We start from the raw sequence: 5,528 nt of genomic DNA, 5'->3' as shown, positions 1-5,528 counted from the left end.
TAGGAGATCCTGGATAGAGAGGGAGAACAATGTGGAACAAAACTCAAAATCATTTGGAGGCAAAATAAATAAATAAATAATAGAAGATGAGGATCAGGTTTGCTGGTCCAATAGAGCCTGGTGGAACCACTGAGACTATGGCCCCTAGCTACCCTTCAGGTGTGGAATTGAACCCATACCCGTGGTTTCCAGCCAAACAGAAGACAGGCATATGAGTTGAATGTTTACCTGAGGTAGATACACTCCTTGGAGAGAACAATCATGGGAGAAAGAAGGGCTGCTTATGTACAGAGAGATAGCTCAGGGCGCAGGAGAGTATGGAGGGATGGTCAATGGGAAGAGGTAACTATGGGGAGGAAGTGGGAGGGAAGCTGTTGCATTGTGGTAAACTGTGGTCAATGACATGAGACAAATTATATGTGAACTGCTGTATGGAAAGTAAATTTGCTCTGTAAATCTTCACCCAAATCACAATAAATAATAAATAAATAAATAAATAACAAAACAAAACAAAAAAACAGATGCAGTGCTGAATGCACTCATTTGTCTACATCAAGAAATTTGGAGAAGAGCTACCTGGCCAACTGACTGGAAGAGATCCATGTTTGTGCCCATTCCAAAGAAAGGTGATCCCACATAATGTAGAAATTATGGGATAATATCATTAATATCCCACGCAAGTAAATTTTTGCCTAAGATAATTCAAAAATGGTTGTAGCAGTACATTGACAGGGAACTGCCAGAAATTCAAGCCTGGTTCAGAAGAGGATATGGAACAAAGGATATCTGATATCAGATGGATCTAGCTGATAGCAAAAAATACCAGAAAGATGTTTACCTGTGTTTCATTGAATATGTGAAGGCATCCAGCTGTGTGGATCGTAACAAATTATGGATAAGACTGGAAGAATCAAAATTCCAGAACACTTAATTGTGCTCAGTTGGAACTTTTAAAGAACTTTGTTCTTTCAAAGAGAACAAAGTGATACTGTATGGTTTAACGTTGGGAATGGTGTATGTCAGGGTTGTATCCTTTCACCATACTTATTTCATCCTACAGATTAAACTAATAATCTAAGTAGGTGGACTATAGGGAGAAAAATGTGGCATCAGGATTGGAGGAAGACTTATTAATAACCTCCCATATGTAGATGAGACACACCTTGCTTATTGCCGTGTAGTAAATTTCTTAGTGTGGCTTTTCTACCCATAAGTCTTGGTAAACTCTGAGGTGGAATTTGCCATGAGCAACTGAGGAGCTCCTGATTGGTAAAGTTGTTCACCTGGGGTATTTCTGTTGGGCGTAGCACAAAACTATGTTCTGGGAGGTTCTAGCTCTCTCTCAGGTGCTTAGAATTCTGATGTTATGATTGGTTAGTTTGGCCACTCTGCCAGGCTCAAAAGGAGGCCTCCTAGAGGCAGAACTCCCCCTCTCCGACCTCTAGCTGAGGAAGATGTGCTGCTGAGAAAGACATGCCAAGAGACTTGAATTGCTGAGAGACACCAAGAGACATGTGCTGCTGAGAAAGAGACACCGAGAGACACGCATTGCTGGGAGAGAGACTGGGAGAGACTGACAGAGACTGTTGGGTGAGAGACTGCAGACTGGGAGAGAGACTGAGCATTGTTCCTGAACTTGAATTGTAGCCTGGTGCTTCCCTAATAAACCCCATAATCTGTGAGTTCTGTGTGGCCACTGCAGTGAATTATCGAACCCAGCAGAAAGGTGGTGAGTGTCACGGGAGGAGCGGTTGGTATCAGGGTTGGTGAAAGGACTAGAGGGAGGCAGCATGTCTGGCCTCACAGTAATGGGCCTTGGACTACTGATAGTGATTCTGTCTTCCTCTTGTGTGGCTAGAGGAAGTCAGAAGATGTGGCCTTCTTGCCCTTTCTGCACTTATTGAACACGAAAAGGACTTGAAGCATTTACTGATGAAGATCAAAGACTACAGTCTTCAGTATGGATTACACCACAACATAAAACAAAAATCCTCAAATTGGACCAATAAGCAACATCACGATAAATGGAGAAAAGATTGAAGAGTATATTAGAATTGGTTGGTTGTTTCTGTGATAAAGAACTTGGAGAAATAAAGTAATGAGCTCAGGGCTTTAAATTACCATCTCAAGGTTCCTATGAGGACCTCAAAGTTTGTATGACTCCCCTGAAAAATGCCTTATCTTCTGCTAGCTGCAAGGCCAATATTTCTGAAAGCCTGACCAAAGTCTAATTCTTAGAGTCACTATGTGGTGAACAAACTTTAACATGACTCCCAGTTATCCCCACCTCTGAGTATTCATGTCTTTTTGTAACCCCATCCCCTTGAATGTGAATAGGACCTGTGACTTGGTACTAACCAGTAGAACATAACAAAGTTAATGGAATATTATTTCCATGATTATGTTACATAAAATTGTGGCTTCCATCTTGCTAGTAGACTTTGCATATTGACTCTGTCCCTTGATGGCTTTGATGAAGTAAGCCACCATATGGAAAGGCCCATATGGCAAGGAGCTGACAGCAGCTCTGGCCAACAGCTAGCAAAAAGCTGAGGCCATCAGTCCAACACCCTGGAAGAAACTGACTGCTAGCAGCTAGGTGAGTTAGGAAGCAGATTCTTCCCCAGTTGAGCCTCAGCTGAGATCCTAGCCCTAACAGTCCCTTCCAAAGTCACATAGATAATAAGTGAGAGGACCTGAGGCATAGCACCAAGCTGTGCTTTAATCTCTGACTCACAGAAACATAGATCGTAAATGATTGTTGTTCTAAGTTGCTAAGTTTGTAATAATTTGTTATTCATCATATGTAATTAGTATAATTTTTACCACAAATTGAGCAACCAAGAGAGCTGACATTAGAAGTTACCAAACAATTGGACTTACTCATCCTGGTCACATTTTCTCTTATAAATATTTTTAAAGGCCAGAAGTTTAACACAATTTGATTGAACACAATTTAATTGAATTAAAGTTGATTCAATTCAGCTCAACAAGTGTTCCTAAGAACTTACTATATGCCTTTATTGTGATAAACACTGGGAATAAAAAAGTAAATATATATAATGTGGTCCTCAACTCAAGGGAGGAGCTCTGGTAGCATAGTGCCTAAGGCACTTGACTGCTAACCAGAAGGCTGGCGGTTCAAATCCACCAGCCACTCTTCGGAAGGAAGGTCGGGCGATCTACTTCTGTAGTGATACTGCCTCAGAAACCCAAGGAGGGGTCGCTATGAGTTGGGTCCAACTGGACGGCACATAACAACACAACAACAACTCAAGGGGCTTAGCTCTATTGGGGAAGAAAAATCCATAGAACTCCCCATTATAGAGCATACTTTTTTGACTACTTATTTTTATGTATGTTTTGAATTATTGCAAACATAATATTTTTAAATTGTAATCTTTATGTTGATTAGTTCTGTACTTGACCATGAATCGACACTTGTCCTTATAACATAGTTCATGGCTGTTATTTGATTCTGTCTTTGAAATCCTCACTACATCATAAGTTCTTTGAAGACATGTATTTTCATTTTTATGCCCTCAAAATATCTAGCATGGAGCTGAACCATTTGCTAGCTGTGTAACTTTGGGAAAATTACTTTATCTCATTGTGGTGGTTAAGTTTGTTAACTTGGGTGGGCCTGGTTGAGTGGCTGGGGAGCTGAATGTAGTTATATTCCCCATGGTGAGATTGGTAATTAACTCCATGGCATAATCTATTAAAACAGCAGAGTAGCTGTTCAGGGTATGTGGTCTGCTTCCCATATATAAGAAACAGCTTCAGGAATAGTCTCTAGCCTTTGACATGCTTGAACCCTGCATGTAACTGTGTCATTGTTCAGCAGCCTGCCATACTCTGCCGACCTTGGGACTTCCAATGGACTTGAATTAATGGCCTACTTGTGGTTTGATAACATTTCGGCTGTGCATTTTTGGATGTCAACCTTTGGCTTGTCAGTCTCAGCAGCCAGCAGCTGTCTGAGTGAAGAAAAGCCTGTAGCTCCAGTGGGCCGGGAGCAGAAGGCAGAACTGAAGCCCAAGGTTGAGGGGCTTTCACCCAGTCCCTAGAGCCTGGCATTTTGAACACAGACTTAAAGCCTCCAAACTATAAAAGAATAGATTCCTGTGCGTTAAAGCCATCCCATTTATGGTATATTCCTGTCAGAGTGGCACTAGGTAACAAAACACTCATTTACCCTCAATTTTCTGATCTGTAAAATGTGGGTAATAAGAATAAGCAACCACTTCATAGAACTGCTGTTAGGTTTAATCTATGTAAGACTTTACTCCTCACTTATTGACATTTTTAGGTTGCAAAGACCAGGTCGTTATGTGAAAATTGTTATTGTTGTTAGGTGCCATAGAGTCATCTCCGACTCATAGCGACTTTATGTACAACAGAAAGAAACACTGCTTGGTCCTATGTCATCCTCATGATCCTTGCTATACCTGAGCCCATGATTCCAGCCACTGTGTCAATCCATCTTGTTGAGGGCCTTCCCCTTTCTTGCTGACCTTCCACTTTAGCAAGCATGATGTTCTTCTCCAGGGAATGGTTCTTCCTGACAATATAAGCAAAGTAGGTGAGACAGAGTTTGGCCATTCTCACTTCCAAGGAGCATTCCAGCTGTACTTCTTTTAGGACAGATCTGTTAGCTCTTTAACATTCCATAGTACTCTCAGCATTCTTTGTCCAAACCACAACTCAAAAGCATCAACATTTCTTTGGTCTTCCTTATTCATTGTCCAGCTCTCACATGAATAAAAGGTGATTGAAAACACTATGTCTTGGGTGAGGTGCACCTTAGTCTTCAAGGAGATATCTTTGCTCTTCAGCACTTGAAAGAGGTCTTTTGCAGCAGATTTGCCCAATGCAATATGTTTGTCTTGTGTCTTGACTGCTGCTTCCACAGGTGTTGACTGTAGAACCAAGTAATATGAAGTCCTTGACAACTTCAATCTTTTCTCCATTTATCATGATGCTGTTTATTGGTCCACTTGTGAGGATTTTTGTTTTCTTTATATTGAAGTATAATCCATTCTGCAGACTGTAGTCTTAAATCTTCAACACTAAGTGCTTTAAGTCATCCTCATTTTCAACAAGGAAGGTTGTGTCATCTGTGTACCGTAGGTTGTTAATGAGTCTTCCTCCAATCCTAATGCTATATTCTTCTTCATAAAATCCAGTGTCTTGGATTATTTGCTCAGCATATAGATTTAATAAGTATGGTGAAAGGATACAACCCTGACACACTCCCTTCTTGATTTTAAACCATGCAGTATCCCGTTGTTCTGTTTGAATTAAAGCCTTCTGGTCTATGTACAGGTTTCTCATGAGTACAATTAAGTGTTCTGGACTTCCCATTCTTCTCAATGTTATCCATAATTTGTTATGATCCAATCAATCGAATGCTTTTGCATAGTCAATAAAACACAAGTAAACATCTGTCTGGTATTCTTTGCTTTCAGCCAAGATCCATCTAACATCAGCAGTGATATCCCTTGTTCCATGTCCTCTTCTGAATC

At 40.7% G+C, this 5,528-nt stretch overlaps 1 pseudogene; it reads right to left on the bottom strand.

The window, feature by feature from the left end:
- Positions 1-5,528, bottom strand: part of LOC103202015 — an 86,479-nt pseudogene that overhangs the window by 51,217 nt on the left and 29,734 nt on the right.

The sequence above is a fragment of the Orycteropus afer genome, unplaced genomic scaffold (genome assembly GCF_000298275.1).
Source record: "Orycteropus afer afer isolate SDZICR_OR568_19922 unplaced genomic scaffold, OryAfe1.0 scaffold00171, whole genome shotgun sequence".
NCBI lineage: Eukaryota > Metazoa > Chordata > Mammalia > Tubulidentata > Orycteropodidae > Orycteropus > Orycteropus afer.
This window is presented reverse-complemented; position numbering and strand designations above follow the sequence as displayed.